The sequence below is a fragment of the Carassius gibelio genome, chromosome A19 (genome assembly GCF_023724105.1).
Source record: "Carassius gibelio isolate Cgi1373 ecotype wild population from Czech Republic chromosome A19, carGib1.2-hapl.c, whole genome shotgun sequence".
Taxonomy (NCBI): Eukaryota; Metazoa; Chordata; class Actinopteri; order Cypriniformes; family Cyprinidae; genus Carassius; species Carassius gibelio.
The window spans coordinates 12,986,465-13,005,574 of NC_068389.1; the positions used below are offsets into that span (position 1 = coordinate 12,986,465).

The 19,110-nt window shown below is 36.1% G+C and overlaps 1 long non-coding RNA gene across 2 annotated transcripts; it reads left to right on the forward strand.

Moving 5' to 3' along the window:
* The first annotated feature begins 8,887 nt into the window (after positions 1-8,887).
* Positions 8,888-14,059, forward strand: LOC127935097 (uncharacterized). 2 transcript variants are annotated; one of them, XR_008147975.1, is made up of 4 exons: positions 8,888-9,256; positions 9,372-9,457; positions 9,570-9,664; positions 12,022-14,059. It is a non-coding gene; the product is annotated as an uncharacterized LOC127935097 (long non-coding RNA). The 2 variants fall into 2 exon arrangements; XR_008147974.1 differs by having other exon boundaries at positions 8,888-9,457.
* Positions 14,060-19,110: the final 5,051 nt, after the last annotated feature.

The window sequence follows — 19,110 nt, forward strand, 5'->3', positions numbered from 1 at the left end:
TTTTTCCTCAAAATAGCTACTTTGTTAATGTGTGTATACATTGTTAACAGAATTAATCAAAAGAACAGCTTTCAATTTTCTGTGAAGACTGTCTCCAAATCCGTTAACTTTGGCAGGGATGTTATTTTTGGTTTGTTTTTGGCATGAGAATTTGTGGTGCAATATGTTTTTATCAGTTCTCTCAGAATCCAGATCTCCACATTGGGAACTGTAGCAAAAACACAAGTATCCATGCTAAGACCTTTCACTGACAACAATGATGTGAAACCCAATTCATAATTCATAAACTGCAATATTTTCACAGCAGGCTGCACTGCAATGTAGAAACCCTGAGCAAGGCCGTGCATTGCTGAATACAACTTAAACTGTTGTGTTTGCTTGAATTGGGTTTAGTTTGGTATGAAATTACTTTGATGTATAACTGCGAAAATTATTTACATGAATTCAAAAGAAAACCTTCTCATCCTTAAGGGGTCATATGAAGCTACATGCACTTTTACTAGTTGTTTTAACTGAAATGTGTTTTGGCAGTGTCTACACAACAACTTTAAAATGAAAAAAATAAATGAATCTGCACAAATCTTTGCCCCTTTCTCGAAATCAAGGTGACGTCCCACAGACAGGCAGTTGAGAAAGAAATCAGATGTGCTCTGTTGTTGGATGTAATAATGAACATAGCAGTCGTCATTTACTCCTGACATCTGAGCCTCTGAATATGCAACGAATTACGTTTGTTTCTGAAAAGAATGCCCCCCACCCCCTGATCTACATAAATACTATTTTCGCGTAAATCATTTGTGGTCCAGCTCTACATATAGAAGAAGTGTGTAAGGTTTTTTTTTTATGAATCTTTGCAAATCGCCTTTCCTAATATGGTGCTAATTAGCAAGTTTCATGATGAATGTGTCTAAAGTAAACAATCCCTCAGAGAGTGGCTCAGAAGAGAGGGGCGGGGTCAGCAGAGCGCATTAACATTTAAAGGAAAATGCTGCAAAACTGTGTGCTCTGAAAGAGCTGGTTTTGACAGGTGTTTTTTATACTAACATTGAATAATTTTAAGCAAACAATGTCACAGACTTTTCATTAAGACCCTAAAGAATCATATGAACTTGTGGAAAATGGGCATCCTATGACCCCTTTAATGACTATAAATGTTAGTTTGGGATATTTGGGACCAACTAAATGTCTTTCCACAGGTATGTGATAAGCCTATGAGTTCAGTGGTTAAACTGCTTGTTTGCTGCTGAAAGCAACATCCCCTCATTCTGTCATAAATGTAGTTTATATCGTGCATATTTGGTCATTGCCTTGGCACGTTTCTGAGGAACGTGGACGGCGATTTGTTTGTTCTGGTTCGTAATGTGACCAATGGACCCCTGAGCTACAAGCTTGAGTTTTGTTCTGTTGTGTGCTTCTCTGTGGTATGTCTCCTTGGCTTTGGTTTTTCTGAGGAGGTGACTCATACTTTTACCACTTGTTTTTCCACAGGCCATTTTCTCTTGCTGTGCAGGCTTGACAGGTGGCTCTCCATCTATGACCATATTTCTCTCAACCCGCAAAAACGCACCCACTTTCTTCTTTTTCGTCTTCCATCGTTCTTTTGCGTCTGTCCCACTTGTGAGTTCCATGTATGGCTCTGGAGAGCAGGTTGAGGCTGAGGCTCTGACCGTCCTGGGGTCTGTGTTGGCAGCCCAGACAATCTTCTGTTCTATACTCGGTGACCAGTTGGTTCGCTGGGATGTTGCCTGCCAGCTTGGGGAGGCAGCGTGTACTCGACCACCTGCTGTGGGCACTGCTTCGCTCCCTGGTGCCTGGTTGAGCGGATGGCATCACCTGGCACAGAGTAGAGGTGCTGGCAGCCTCAGCTGTGTGGGCCGCCTGGCCTGAAAGAATCTATGCCAACTTGCTAGCCCTGGAGCTGAATATTGAGAGCCTGCCGGCCAACTTTAACTGTTTCACTCTTCAGTACATTCCATTGCATGCAAAAGTAAGTCCCAGTGATTTTTTTCTAAGGTTAAAAAAAAAAATTGTTTTGGATTGTTATAAAACAATGCTTAGAAAAATAATTCTGTTTCAGTTGTAATTGGAAAATCAATCAAAATTCAGTGCCCTTGTGAACTGTATTCAAAAAGATAAAGTCTATATTAAATTATAGATTCTCAGATATTGTGTTATGTCTGATATAAATTCTAAATTAAATTAGAGATTCATAGAAATTAAAATTCTGGTCAATAAGTATTTTTGCTTTCTGGCTGATACTCGATCAATTGCAGATGTTGAAATTCAATATTTTTTTTCTAAATAAAAAAAAAAAAAAAAAATTAATTGATAATTTTAAATGCTAAAATTATGAATTATGAAATGCTTTCATTGGGTGTTAGATGACAGTAAAGGTAATATAAATGTAAAATAGTGAAAAAAAAAAAACTCAGTAGCTGATTATTGATATGACACTAAACATATTGTATATCCCTGTAATCAATTTAATAATAGTAGACATTTCTGTCAGTATCACAATAAAAAAAGACCCTGTACTGTCTTATAAAATATTATTTTACACTAAATGTGTGTATGTGGCCAAAGACCTGCATCTCTCGCTGTATGCAAACTGTTTGTATGAGTCCCATTCACACCTTTGTGTTTTACACAGACTTTCGACACTTTTTTTATGCCTCAAACATACCCTTTAACTCTCACAAAGACGCTGCAGCATGACAGCCAGCGGTGAGCAGAGGGTGAGGTATGACAGCACACCTGGGTCGGGCTGAGATAACTACACAACCACTTAACACAGGAGGAAAAGCCCACTTCAGCTGTTTCTGTTGGACACTGACGCTGTACTGCACCTGGCCGAGAGGGTCAAAGTTATGAACTTAGGGCCATATGACAAAATTCCACAGAATATGGAGAAACCAGAAGACCGTGAGAATTCAAGGACACATGAGGAAATGTGAGTATGCCTGTGTGTAAGAGACAGTGGCCTGTTGCCAGATGAATGGGAACTCACTCCCGGCATACCACAGCTGCTCTGAGAGCTTCATGATGCTGTTCAGAATGTGGGAGACTGAAACATAGGCCGCTAAATTATTAGCTTCATCAAGACAACAAGCTCCCCTCTCTCCACTCACATACCCTCATCTGACAATTTCATTCTCACATAGCCTCCTCTGATCTTACGTCTTTTTCTCATCAAAAATATGAGACCACAACTGTACCATGACTTATTACTTTGTGTTTCAGGAAAATATTTTTTGGTCAGTGATAAAAATTTTATTTTGATTTAAAAGTGAAAAATCGGCATGTATAAATAATACAAAAATAATAATGCAATCACTACAGACATTCACGTATATATATATATATATATATATATATATATATATATATATATATATATATATATATATATATATATATATATATATATATATATATATATATATATATATATATATATATATATATATATATATAATCATGATAAAATTCGAATTGGCTCTAAACATTCATGTTCAAAATTATTCATGCAGAATCTTTTATTCTTGAAAATCTCCAATAAACGCTGTCTGTAAGTGTTTAGAAGCTTCTGTAACCTTTCTACTACAGTTTTGGGCTATTCATCCACACCTGAAAAAGCTTTCAGATCACTGATAATCTTTGGTTTTCACATTGCCACTGCTTTCTTCACATTCAACCAGATATTTGAAATGAGAATTAAGCCTGGAGATTGAACAGGTCACTCAAGTACATTCTATGACTGATCCCTGAACCAAGCAGTAGTAGATTTGGATGTGTACTTTGGGATGACTGGCCTGCAGGAACATTCTTAATTTATTGAGACATTTTTAAAATCATTGCATTTTTTGTTATTTAAAAGTGTGGGCTTTACATTTCTCCCCTCTTTTCATCAGGTTGGACAGTCTTATTAGGCATTGACACTCTTGGAAACAGGACACATTTGAACTAGTTTGTCCCTCTGTTTCTACTAAGTATGTATTTAAAAATTTGGAAACATTTGCCACACATTCCACCAGAGACAAATGCATAACAATTCCCTTTAGATGTGATGACACTTAGGCTCCGACACAAAGCAGTTAAATAAAGAACGTGAATCTGCGTAAGCCTTTGGTAATGTATGAAACTAAAGTGCATGAAATGTAAAAGTTTTCCAATTAAGAGAGGCTTTAGCTGTTTGGAGTCTGGCTGGAACAAGATAAATGCAGCGGGCAGTGAGTGCTAATGAGGACATACACACTGTTGACTGCCGCCACAGCTTGTACACAGATAGTCATGGTCGTCATGGAGGCTTTTAATAGCCCCTTACAATTTATCTGCTAGAATTATTATTAGCCTCCTGTTTGCTGGGTGGCTTATCTCTGCCTGCTCGGGGTGGATTTGCATGCTGCTCTGTGTTTGATGTGTGTGTGTGTGTTTATGTGTGAATGAACACGGGGGGTGGGGGGGGTAGATATATGTGTGGATTATTTCACTTTCTCTCCTTCTCTTCATCTTTCATTCTCTTTCTAAGTGCTTCCGTCTTTGAAGAACATACTGTAGGACAACACTAGGAGGATGCATGATGCAATGGATTAATGATCAAACAACAAGCAAAGGTTTGTTAATAATAGTCACATATGAGTCCTCTCATTGTTGAAAAGGGTTAGAATACGCAAAAAAATACAGGAAAACCAAAGAATCTGTGGGATCTGAAAGACTTTTCAGAAGAACAGCAGCCGGTTTAATTGTTCAGGACACAAAAGGAACTCCTAAACGACTATCAAAAAAAAAAAAAAAAAAAAAAAAAACTGTGGATCTTCCGGTTAACAACACAGTATTAAGAATTAAGCATATGTAAACTTTTGAACGGGGTCATTTTTATATCAGATATTTTCTCTTGTGGACTCTTGTACTAACTTAATGAGATTAATTTTGTATGATCCCTCTTATTTTGGTAAAATCATTAACATTTTGCAGATACTGCAGATACTGTAGTAGTTTGCATAACCCTTTTCCTTTACGTTTAACATACCCACACAATCTGTAAGATCTTCACTATCTTAAAGAAATATTGAAATCCCACATACTGGTAAAAAAAGAAAAGAAAAGAAAACATCCCTGAATGCACTGTAATTCGCTTTGAATAAAAACATCTGCTAAAGGCATAAATGTAAATGTGAAATAAATTATGAATGTAGTATAATGTAATCTATTTATTTCTGCCCTGAAAACTATTTTTATTGATATTTAAGTATATTACACAAAGCAAAATAATTGAAATTACATTAACAATCCTGGTCATACTCATCCTTTGACCATTCAAGATTTGCAGAAATTTTGCATTGCATTACGTCCTATTACCAATGGATGCTTTGCAGTCAATGGGTGCCGTCAGAATGAAAGTATGTCCCTCATCCATCAATCAAAGTCGTATGAAGTGAAAAGCTGTGTGTTTTTCAGAAAAAAATCCATTGAGACTTTAAACTGTTACTCCCGGATAATAGCCATAATCCATAATCTTGAGAAATTAGTTCAGTTCTAAACAGTTCTAAACAAATATGTTCAGGGTATTTTGATGTGAAAGAATGAGATGGGTGTTGTCACTGGAGGAAGCATTATTATCTATTTTGGCCAGAAACAATGGTTTAAAGTTAAAAAGCCTTAATAATTTATACGTTTCTTTTAAATTTCACTTCACAAAGCATTAATTGATGGACTGGAGTCGTGTTGTGGATTATTGTGATGTGTTTATCTGCTGTTTGGACTCTCAATCTTATAGCACCCATTCACTGCAGAGGATCCATAGATGAACAAGTGATGTAATGCTAAAATTCTCCAAATCTGTTCCAGTGAAGAAACAAACTCATCAACATCTCGAATGGCCGGAGAGTGAGTACATTCTGAGCCAGCTTTCATTTTTGGTTGAACTATTCCTTTAAATAAACAACAAGAAAAAACAAATCTTTGATATTCTACAAGAGGTGTATAAACTTTTCAGCAGAAAAACTTCTCGAAGCTTTCTTTGGTATTTACTTGCAGTTTTCTCTAATTGTAATTAATTTCTAGGAAAAACATCAACTTCTGAATGTTCCAACGATGCAAAAAAGGTCCACAACCACACAAGTTTTGATTAGAACGTCTGATAACGAGTTATCAAGATGAAGAACAAATGCTTTGTTAAATACTTGAGTGCTCTTTATGAAAGTGAGGTTGATGAGGATTGTAATTTAACACAAAAGGTAATAAATGACTGCTTTAAATCGAATTCATGCTTGAATACCACTCCTTCAGCAATCATCAATTTAGCTCGGGCATTAAGCTCCCAACAAGTCTTAATTAGAACTAAGACATTTCTGGGAGATTAACTTTCTCTGAGCCTGCAGGGTCTGCCAAAACCTATTTGTGTCAAAGTGAGAGGAAAGATAAAAGGCTCAAAATATACTGATTCTTCTGCTGAGCATTTGTGGTGTAAATTACATATCTGTGTTTGGTTATGATCAGTCTTGTGTGTATGACCACGCAATGAAAATAAGTCTTTTTCATTCTCAAAACGTTAGAGAATGGCATTGCAACATTTAGTCATTTTAAAGCGCTACTAAATATACATTTGAATAATGTTACATAAACACTTCTCCAGCAAAGAGCTGTCTGACTTTTCTCACAAATGCCATCTCAGAGGATTCTGGGTGACTGAACCTATGAACTTTTATACCAGCAGAAGCTGAAAGAAGATGCGTCTTAATTCTTAAAGTGCTTAGCAGCATGAAGTTCTCAGAATCTCAGGTTTTTTATCCTTGATATCCTTTTTTGATTATTAATAAAGATTCACATGTCCCACAGCTTTGGGGTTAAAAAAACAGCTTGTTTTACGTTTGCATCATTTAGTTTTAAAGGAATAGTTCATGCAGAAATTAATTTTCTTTCATCTTTAACTCACTCTCATGCATTTGGCTCTCTGCTTGAAACACAAATTGATTTATTTATATCACAATTTCTAGGCTGTTGGTTTTTACCTAATAAAAGACTAGAATAGTACTGATGGATTCATTTTCAACCAAATTGGATGGAATTTTATTACATAATCCTTAGAAGAGAAAAACAAAGCCCATCATGTGGAGAAAAAAAATAGTAGATATTTTAGATAAATCAGGCAGACAAGAAGGTATAATGCATTCCATACCACAAACACTTCTTACAGATCTAGACATCTCAATGCTGGAGATCAGAGGCAAGCTGTGATCTTGTTTGTGTGTAATGCTGACATTCTCTGTCTCGTTTCCCATCATCGTGCAGCTCGTTTGCATATCAAACACCACAAACTTTGGTTGTTGAAAGCCAAAAGAGCATTGGAGAAGATACCAAACATTACCACACAGACCTTGATGTGCTCTCCTCTTTTGTATGCATGTGTGTATGAGACCTCTAGAGAGATCTATAGGAACAGCACTTGAAGTATTTTCAATCAGAGTGAGGTGCTGTTACATTTAGCTAACGTGTATCTTTTGATCTTTCTCAGAAGTTAAAACACATGGCCCTGCCTTGGTCTCTGACGACATCCAGCGCTTCCTTTACACACTGCTGGGCCTCTGTGTGTGCGTTCGTGGGAATACAACAGAGTCGTAGGGTGGAAAATGAAAGGCTGATGCTGATGACATTCAAAGTTAATTTACATTCTCTTTCAATAGTGCATTGGATCTCGTACAAACGCCCAGCAACGACTTATTTCATTCCAGGCCGTGAGAGTTGTTTTATCTTTCCCTGCATGAGGTATATGTGTCTAACTCAGGACAACTGCTTTGCTGCTCTGCCCTTATTTTCCTGGGATGTCTGACTGTTATCATTAATTCAGGGATTGATACCCTATTGAACAAAACATTTTTGTAGCCTGTCTTTGATTTGGACTCAAGAGCTTTCCAAATTCTATCATAGTGTGACTGAACTAAACCAAAACAAAGAGTCTTGTGTTCCTTGTTGACTGTTTTGCTTGTATTTCTTCTTTTGTTTCTATCATACTTGAGATAAAATAATAAACATTGTCAAAACAAATTGATATTGATAAAAGCTTATTGTCTTCATTTTTCGAAATCGAATAACTATGTCGAGCATATGAATAGTATCAGTTTCAGTGTCTTGTGGCATTCGACTTGTTAATGTCAAACAAAAACACACACTACGAGACTGAAGCACATCGCCCATGTGCACATTTAAAGACTAAAGCTGTGTTCAGATTCACAGGGTCCCTACTCCGTGAACAGTGCAAACACCTATTTTAAACCAAAATTTAAACTAAATTTGTTTCACTGGTTGATGTACATCATGGGGCTTTTCGTCACAGATTAGTTGTGAACTTGGCTTATAAGGAAGTTCCCTCGTTCCTTCCATCTCATTGTGTCTTGTTAAATTCTGGAGCTGGGTTTTTGGGTTTGTACATGGGTGTGTGCGGGCAATGTTTGTGTAAGTTAGCAGGTAAGGCTCAGCTGTTGCCATGATTGTCCTGGCTGTAGAAACCCTCCTGAGAGGCCACATGCTCTCGGGTTAGCGGTGTGAGCGCCCCTCTGCCTCGCTCATTAAGTCAATGGCAGTTAAACTGAAGGAGCCCAGCCTAACCATGCCCAATGCCACCAATGTCAATTATTTCCAGTAGCACTGTGTTAGTTCATGAACCTCGGGCTGGGAGCTGTTCACATTCACACCCCACTACACTCATTAGCAGCAACAGGTGGCCATTAGTGAGCAAACAGTGGAAGCTGAATGTAGCTCTGGAAAATGACACTGCATCTGCACTGTAAAAAATAATTCAGTGGCTTAGTAAATTTCACAAAAATAAAGAGCTATATTTACTTAATAAAATCTTTTGAAATCATTTAAGTGATATTTTGAGTGGGTCAGGTTAAAAATAATAATTAAAAATCCAACTAATAATTTCTCTAAAATTTACATATATTATTTAAGTTTATTTAATGAAAATAAATAAGTATTTAACTAACTAATTATATTTTTAATATACCCTCAATATTTCTGGTGAATTCTAATATAAATATTTGATAATTATTTACTTGTACTGATCTGTTTTAGAAACTAAAATTATTAAGTATTTCCTACTAATTTTCCTAAATAAAGTTCCAGCTTAATAAAAAACGGTTTAAATAAATTAAGTAAATTTCGCGGCTAAAGTGATCACGTGTGCAGCTCCGCAGGAAAAAAAAAATCTGCTTTCCTCAGCAGAGACGTCGACTAGCCATACTCCTCACAACTCCTGGTAAGTAAGGTTAGTCAGCTAATCCTACTTACGTTTGTAACACTTTATTATAAAGTTAATAATTATTAAGCATTTCCTAACAATTGTCTTTGTATTTTACGTCATCTTCAACAAGTTTCGTAGCTTAATCGAAGTCACCTGAAGGACGGCGTTCCTGAGTTTCCTCAGCAACGGCAAGACCCGCACTCCTCTCATATCGGGGTACGTTATGTAATTTAGCCAGCTTAAACTAAATATGTTTGTGATGTTTAATTCAGAAGTTAATTATTTAGGATTTCCTAACAATTGTGTTTGTATTTTGCGACATCTTAAGAAGTTTAACGAGTTTCGCGGCTCAAGCAAGAGGCACCTGTCACTGAAGGACTGCTTTTCTCAGCAACGACGTGAACAGCATTACTCGAATTTCCTGTAAGTAGTCATTTTATAACGATGTATATTTGCAATACTTTATTCAAAAGTTGATTAAACATTGACCGTGTGTACGTGTACATAACAGTGTAGTTTTCTAAGTTAGTTAGTGGGGCAGCGATATGTATGTTACCCAGACAGCAACATAGTTTCGGCCCAGATCCGGCCCACATCTGGCCCGCATGAAATCCATGCGGGCCAGATGTGGGCCAAATCTGGACCGAAACTGCTTGCTGTCAGGGTAGGGTTTTTTTTTTTGGAGTGGATTAACTTTCGTACTATTTGGATCACCGTTTAACCGCCATTTGAAAGTCTAACGATAAGTGTACCGTGGTCCAGCAACTATAACTATACATGCCCAATGGAAAACGATTTTGTACAGGTTCCCCTTTGGGGTCAGTGGCTTGTCAAAAGGGAACACATCATTTATGAACTTTCAAATGACATTCTGTCTTGTAAAAAGCTGTCACGTTGTTGTAAAACATCATAATTACTACATGAACTCAAGTATGAGCTCTTAAATAACCACTAAAAATACGCCATGCAAAAGTATTTAAAATGGCGTGGACATAACATAGACTGGTGCGTTTTAATCAGCTCCCACTATAGGGAGTCAGCCAGTTTAAGGCCTGCTCCGTTGTAAAATCATTCTAGTGCACTGAAACTTAGATCACATACAATATCGGTCAAAAGTTTGAAAACAGTAAGCTTTTTAATGTTTCTAAAATAAGTTTCTTAAGCTCATTAAGCTTGCATTTATTTAAAAAAAAAATAATGCAGAAAAAACAACCGTCTATTATCCCACCCCACCCTCTATGGCTATTTGGCTGGTAATTTTTTTAGGGTTACTCGCCAGACTGATATAATATTTATATACACACACACACACACACACACACATATATATATATATATATATATATATATATATATATATATATACACATACATACATACATATATACATTAAAGCCGAATTTTCATTCCATTACTCCAGTCACCGCAGCTGTTTCAAAACAAATCCAGACCTGGTGGGTATTGAAGGACAGCGGAGGCTGGGGGAGGGGTACATTGTTTTAATTTTAATTAAAGTAATATTTTTGTTCCCTGAAACAGATCAGTTTAATTTTGCATCCTTTAATAGTTTGATAGAAATTTCACAAATATATTATGTGTATTATAAATAAACAATTTGTTAGTCAAATACTAAATTGTTTTAGTGGAAAAAAAAGATAAAATATAACTGTACATTTTATTAACTGTACATAAAAATTAACTGTTGTATTTTTAGTCAATTATTATGTTTACATTTATGTATTTGGCAGACGCTTTTATCCAAAGCAACTACATTGCATTTCAAGGTACACATTTACAATCTTATAATATTCAGAGATTTTATTAAGTTCATAAAGTTAAATATTATTGTAAAATTTACTAAGCCACAGAATTATTTAGAGGGTTAAGGGTTGAGTGTGAGGGTTAATGCAATGCATATTTTTTTTCAAAACCATTAGTCATTTTACTTAAATATTAAACATGTTTATAAAGAAATTGGTTGAAATAATGCGGACCTCAATAAAAGCCTATAGCATTGATTTAAAGCATAGAAGCTCACAGTTCGTCTCTTTTCATTTTTCTTTTAGGTTTATTGTTAAAAATAAATGTCCCTATGTAGAAAATTAACCTGTCCTCTTGTTAAGAAGAATGCTGTTAATTTTTGCAACTCCTCCCCCTAGTAAACTTTGTTTGAGATTTTACCTATCATATGGTCCAACAGAATGTTTGCTTCTTCAGGTGCTATTTGTTTTGTGTATTTATTGCTTTCTTGTAACATTCAGGTTTGAATGTTAGCTCTAACCAGTTATCTTTAAAATTTGCCTGTAGGGAATTATTTAGAGGGTTAAGGGTTGAGTGTGAGGGTTAATGCAATGCATATTTTTTTTCAAGTAGTGCAATTAAACAAGCTTTTTTGTTTCAAAACCATTAGTCATTTTACTTAAATATTAAACATGTTTATAAAGAAATTGGTTGAAATAATGCGGACCTCAATAAAAGCCTATAGCATTGATTTAAAGCATAGAAGCTCACAGTTCGTCTCTTTTCATTTTTCTTTTAGGTTTATTGTTAAAAATAAATGTCCCTATGTAGAAAATTAACCTGTCCTCTTGTTAAGAAGAATGCTGTTAATTTTTGCAACTCCTCCCCCTAGTAAACTTTGTTTGAGATTTTACCTATCATATGGTCCAACAGAATGTTTGCTTCTTCAGGTGCTATTTGTTTTGTGTATTTATTGCTTTCTTGTAACATTCAGGTTTGAATGTTAGCTCTAACCAGTTATCTTTAAAATTTGCCTGTAGGGTTCAGCTGATCTACCCGTCTTCGTACAAGCAGAGTTGGCAGAGGAGGTCATACAAATCTACATCCTTCGGGACAATGATGGGGCAGTCAGCGATGTAGGAGTTGTGATTGAGGGCATCACTGTCCTCCGCAGTCTTGGGAATCTCAGCAGAGCCTGCTGCTATCTTTTGGGAGTCGCGTATGCATTGGATTTGAGATATCCCAAGACCCACAAATACAGGTCCTTCTCAAAAAATTAGCTTATTGTGATAAAGTTCATTATTTTCCATAATGTAATGATAAAAATTAAACTTTCATATATTTTAGATTCATTGCACACCAACTGAAATATTTCAGGTCTTTTATTGATTTAATACTGATGATTTTGGCATACAGCTCATGAAAACCCCAAATTCTCAAAACATTAGCAAATTTCATCCGACCAATAAAAGAAAAGTGTTTTTAATACAAAAAAAAAAATGTCAACCTTTAAATAATTATGTTCAGTTATGCACTCAATACTTGGTCGGGAATCCTTTTGCAGAAATGACTGCTTCAATGCGGCGTGGCATGGAGGCAATCAGCCTGTGGCACTGCTGAGGTGTTATGGAGGCCCAGGATGCCTTGATAGCGGCCTTAAGCTCATCCAGAGTGTTGGGTCTTGCGTCTCTCAACTTTCTCTTCACAATATCCCACAGATTCTATATGGGGTTCAGGTCAGGAGAGTTGGCAGGCCAATTGAGCACAGTAATAACATGGTCAGTAAACCATTTACCAGTGGTTTTGGCACTGTGAGCAGGTGCCAGGTCGGGCTGAAAAACGAAATCTTCATCTCCATAAAGCTTTTCAGCAGATGGAAGCATGAAGTGCTCCAAAATCTCCTGATAGCTAGCTGCATTGACCCTGCCCTTGATAAAACACAGTGGACCAACACCAGCAGCTGACATGGCACCCCAGACCATCACTGACTGTCGGTACTTGACACGGGACTTCAGGCATTTTGTCATTTCCTTCTCCCCAGTCTTCCTCCAGACTCTGGAACCTTGATTTCCGAATGACATCCAAAATTTGCTTTATGCTATATTATAATGCTATATGCCAAAATCATCACTATTAAAACAATAAAAGACCTGAAATATTTCAGTTGTTGTGCAATGAATCAAAAATATATGAAAGTTTAATTTTTATCAATACATTATGGAAAATAATGAACTTTTATCATAATATAAAAAATTTTTTGAGAAGGACCTGTACTCACTTGAGTTGTTCCAAAAACTGTTTCTTGAGCTGGATCCTCCAAAACTCTCTGTTAATGTTCAGAGGTTAAAAAATTATCTTCTTGCATAGTAGTGGTTCATGGTCATCCCACAGAATGGGTATTCCTGATGGAAGTGTTTTTGTTATCGGATTAATTCTGTTGAAGGGATAGTTCACTCAAAAAGATGATGTTGTCATAATTTACTCTCCCTCAATTTGTCCCAAACCTGTACGAGTTTCTTTCTTCTGTTGAACACAAAAGATATTTTAAGTGAAGTGACGTGACATTCAGCCAAGTATTAAAGAGTGTTGGTTAACGCATTTAAAGGTTGCCATTGACTTTGCATAGTAGCCTTTTTTTTTTTTTTCTACCATGGAAGTCAATGGCAACTTTCAACTGTCTGTTAACCAACATTCATTAAAATATCTTTTGTGTTCAACAGAAGAAAGAAACTCTACAGGTTTGGGACAACTTGAGGGCGAGTACATTATGACAACATCATCTTTTTGGGTGAAACTATCCCTTTAATATTGATGTAAGTGTTGCTTTTTTATGGTTTAATGAGTGGTAATGAGTGTGACTGCAAATGGCTGGTATGCACCAGGAACAAAGTAAGATGTCATGTCTCTTACGGCTATCATATTTTACATGTAATCTACTTGAATACTAAGATGGATGAAATGTTTCATAAGGTTTAATCATTTCCCTTATGGCTGCTTTACAGTTTTTAATTTTTGCAATCTACTGGAATATTAAAATGGATAAAATGTTTCAAAGGTTGATTTTAGACTTTGTCTGATGTTTAATTGATAAATAAATGTTTAATAAAAAATGTGTTTCTTTCTTTATTTGGTTTTATTATATTAATTGTAAAGGGTAAATGGTGTAAAAAAAAAGTGAATGCAACATTTTGATCATTTATAGTCCAATATTAAGTTAAATTCACTTTTACATGTAGTAAACATAGCACATTTGTTTGGTTAAATTTCATCCAATATTTCAATTATATCTACTCAATATTTTTTGTTTATTTTACATAGAATTACAGTTGTGGTGTTTTATAATTTTGATTATATCTAATTAATTTTATTTCTCATATAAAGTTATTCAGTTATTCAGATTTACTTAATTTTTTTACTTACAATTACTCAATTTAAACAGTACATTTCATTGATTTCACAGCTTTAAAATTTACTCAATTTTTTTGAGTGTAAAAATGTTTCACCAAAAAAATTGAGTAAATAATAGTTAAACTTTTTACAGTGTGTAATTATCTCTACAGCTACTGTAGGGGCTGATTGGGTTTATATATGTGCTGTCATCATCTTTGGCATCAGTGTTGCATCATAAAAATCAAAGCAATATTAGTTTATCTATATAAATAATGATTTATATTTTTCCCTCAGCATCATGAACCTTGACCATAAGAGCATAAGTGCTTTATTCTAAATCTTTCAAAGTAATTTGATTGCATTAATGATGTAAAACTGGGTGTGATGAATTTTGAGTATGAATCATTTTAAGTAGGTAGTCTAGGTACCAATTTGAGGAATCCTGGACCTGCATGAAAAAATGTTGCTGATGCTATAATGTTATTTTATTTGTTCCATTGTAATATTATTGTAATCCTTGTCTCTTTGAGCACTTTCATAGTTTAGCTCTCTGACCTTGGTTTCATCTCGTGGCTGTCTTTGTTGTTATCTTCATTCATAAGGAGGGACTGCTGGCTGACTGTTCTCACTGATCTATAGTTCATTCCCTGCAACATTCGTATCGATTTTAGACACATTGCCTGTTATAATATCTTAATAAGTCCTTGCATGGTTCTCTGTAAATAATGTGCTCTACAAAAGGTTCTACAACCTTGGCTGCCTTGTCATCCTAGAGATCTTGGCCAGTTGTAAATGATCAGTTGAATTTGATTTCCATGCCTTTACATGGGAATTAGTCAGGTGCTACTGAGGCGGCATTTGCTGTGACCTCAGCAGTGCTGCCAGGAGTTTGCCTTCTGTGGCGCCGTAGCTTTAGGTGACAAATGGACTGGTTGCGGTGGCCTGAGATTGTCTCATTAGTCATATGAAGTATGTCAGCTGGAGTAATTACTTCAGGTCAGGTCCACCTCCTGCTTACTAAAGCTAAGAGAGCTTCCCACACATGTACATGCATTTCCTTCAGATAAAAAATCTTGTTGGTTCTGTGATAAATCATAATCATGGTCCAGAAGTAGTGTGAAATGGAAGTGTTCAGTCTTGCTATACATGCAGCCAGTCCATCGTCAGCTGCCTCTGACTTTTATTGCATTTCTGCTTGTGCTTTTTTCTGTCAGTAAGTGTTAAGAGTTAAGCCTCTGAAATTAACAGCTCAGACTTGAGCAATGCTGCACTTAAATTTATGATTTATACAAGTTTCTGCACTACTTGGCTATAGGAATACTTATTTATTTCAAAACTTTTACTCGACTTATCAGCTGAACTTTAGATTAACTTTCTCATGCTCTGTACTACATTATAATCTCAATAATTAGCAATAAGCACCATTTTGTCTTAAATTGAAAATTCTGTCATGGTTTCATCACTTTCCTCATTTTTTTCCTTCTGTGAAACGAGACTTGCATGATGTTCTTTCTTAATGCAAGCATACAGTGAGCAGACATGTACAATACACTACAAATTTTGCAGAGTACACTGCCTTTCAAAAGTTTGGGATTTGTTAAGATTTTTTTAATGTTTCTGAAAGAAGCCTCTTATGTTATGTTGTTAATTTGTGAATTTATGTGAATTTATTTGATCAAACATTTAGTAATAACAGTAATATTGTGAAATATTATTACAATCTAAAATAAAAAAACATTCTATATTGATACATTAAAAAAACAAATTATCCATGTGATGGCAAAACTAGATTTTCAGTGTCCTCCAGAAATCATTCTAATATGCTGATTTGCTGCTTGAGAAACATTTCATATCTTTCATTTATTTTCAGGATTCTTGTATGAATATTAATAATAATAATAAAAAAGTACAAAAATAACAGCATTTTAGATAGATCTAAATTCCCATTCTAAAGCATTTGATTCGTTAAAATAATCTAAAAAAATTGGTGCTGGATGAGTCATCAGGGATTTTAATATTTTTTCCCCCCTAGAAGATAAAACTACTCACAGTCACTAAAATGTGCTAAAAGCTAATTTTGCTAAATGTAGGACCATTTGTAATAGATGACCTCAAAGCTTAAAGACATGGACTAAAAGCTGCAAAATGATGATGAAATAATATTGAAAAGACAGGACCATCCAGGATAATACCATCCACAACCTATGATACAAAGGGGCAAAAAAATAAGGATTTTAAGCATTCAGTGCATGTCCATTTTTTCTGAATATATTTTCTACTTTAAGTGTTTCCAGTGTATTTTGTGTGTGTGTGAGAGAGAGAGTTCGGTATTCGGAGCACTTCCTGGTCTAGCTGCATGCTCCAGTGAAGCACACACTCGTTCTCACTGACTGCGCAGACACGTGCAGCACTGACAGACAGGCGATAGACGAAAGGAGGGTCACTCTCAGGAGAGGCTCGTTTACTCTCTCTCTCTCTCTCTCCTCTCTCTCTCTCTCTCTCGCTCTCTTGCTCTATGTATAGTTTTTCCTCCCTCTTACTATTACCCTCATCTACCCTCTTCTCTTTTACCCTCTCTTCATATTCCTTTGTGACAGGTGGTTCTGGCAACCCTCATAACACAGCCCTAATATCTGTACATATTACAGTATCCCAGTATCCCACTCAGTCATTAAGGGCACGCTGGCGGCACTGGAGCGCATGATCCACATCACACACAGTCTCTAATCCCACACAGGGAACAACTACCTTCTCATTTCTCTCTTACAACATTCTTTTCCCATCTCTGTTTTTCTCCATCTGTCCCTCGTTTTTTTTGCTTTCTTCTCCCACATGTGCGCCCCCAAAATTAATTAGTTTTTGCTTAAAAAATACAATTAACTCTAGATATAGTTTTTGAAAACAAATGCTAATATCTTATGCAACATTTAATCTCAAGTAAATATAGTGTATTTTAAGTGTGTTTAAGGCATAACACTACAGTTGAATATATGTGTATATATATATATATATATATATATATATAACTCAAGTTTACTGAAATGTTATGTTTAAATATGCAAAGGAGGCACTGTCTTATTAAATATTCACTAATTTCCAGAACATAAGTGTGAACACTCGATAAAACCGCGTTCAAAATTCTTGCTTAATTTTGTTGACATTTTTGAAAGATTTTAGATATCTCTTTTTATCACTTCTTAAATCCAAAAAAATACTGTCAACGGCCAGAAAAAAGATGACCATGCTTTCAGAGAAAAAATGTTGTATAAAACAAATTATATGATCTTAACAAATCCTTTTGTAAAAACCTTCAGATTATAGGTAGGAATAAAACTGCCAATTTTGGTATTTAAGTGCTGCTGAAATGGAGATTTCTGACTCAATAGAGGAGATAAAAATAAAAATAAAAATACTAATCTACAGATGCAAATAGATAAAGTGCAATGAAATAAAAACTTAAAGGGTTAGATCAGCAAAAAATGAAAGAAAGTCATGACATTTGCCAAGTATTGTAACCCATACTCAGAATTGGTGCTCTGCATTTAACCCATCCAAGTGCACACACACACACACACACACACACAGCAGTGAGAAGTGAACACACCACGAACACACACCCGGAGCAGTGGGCAGCTATATATCCAGCACCCAGGGAGCAACTGGGAATTCAGTGCCTTGCTCAAGGGCACTTCAGTCATGGGTATTGAGGGTGAAGGTGAAAGAGAGTGCTGTTCATTCACTCCCTCCCACCTACAACTCCTGCCAGCAACGAGGCCTGAACCACCAACCTTCGGGTAACTAGTCCAAGTCTCTAACCGTTAGTCCACAGCTGCCCAACTCTGTCATCAGTTACTAACCCTCATGCTTTACCATAATATATTCTGTGTGAGCTATCCCTTTAAAAGTGTATTTTGGGTGTTTTCTTACCACTTGTGAAAAGCCAAATCCCAAAACTGACCATTGCATGAAAAACAGGCAAAAAATATGAAAGATTATGATACTGGACATCAACATTCACAATGATAATTGAAGTAATATTAGATTTGCATATTAGGGCCACTTGAAGGCTGTCGTGGTTTTGTAGGGAACAGAATGCAGGGGGATGAGAGAGCAAAGCCACGGCGTGTGTGAGACTGATGTGCATGCATTAGCAGGATTGGCGGCTGTGTGGATTAGAAACACCTCTGTGTTTTGTGAGGTGTGTGGTAATGACAGACTTAAAGGATTTCTGAGACTATCACACACCCTGATTGGATCCTTAATCCCAGATGTGCTTTTAATATCAGGGCAGGGTAACCCAATTAGAATGTGTAAAGGAAAGGACTCAAGTGAAATCTGATTCATGTGAATTATGAGTTTGTTTAAAAGTGCTGCTGCATTCATCCAGAACTGGGAAAGGAAGGTAAACAGGCAAATTAATATTAAGCAGTTTAGAATCCATTTTTGAAATATGTATCTGTGTGTTTTGGACAGCACATCGCAGGTGTTCAACGGGTGAGCTATGACACTACGTATTGCCTATTTGCATGCTTTATTTCCCTCTCTCTCCCTCTGCTTGCACTGCTTCATTGTGTTATTCATAAATACACACCTGGGCTCTGCACACCTGGTCCAGCTGGTCATCAGAGCATGGCGCATTGCCAGCTCCTGTCCAGACCAAGAACCACGACACACACACACACACACACACACACACACACAACATCCATCCCTCCACTTGATAAGCAACAGCCAGCGAG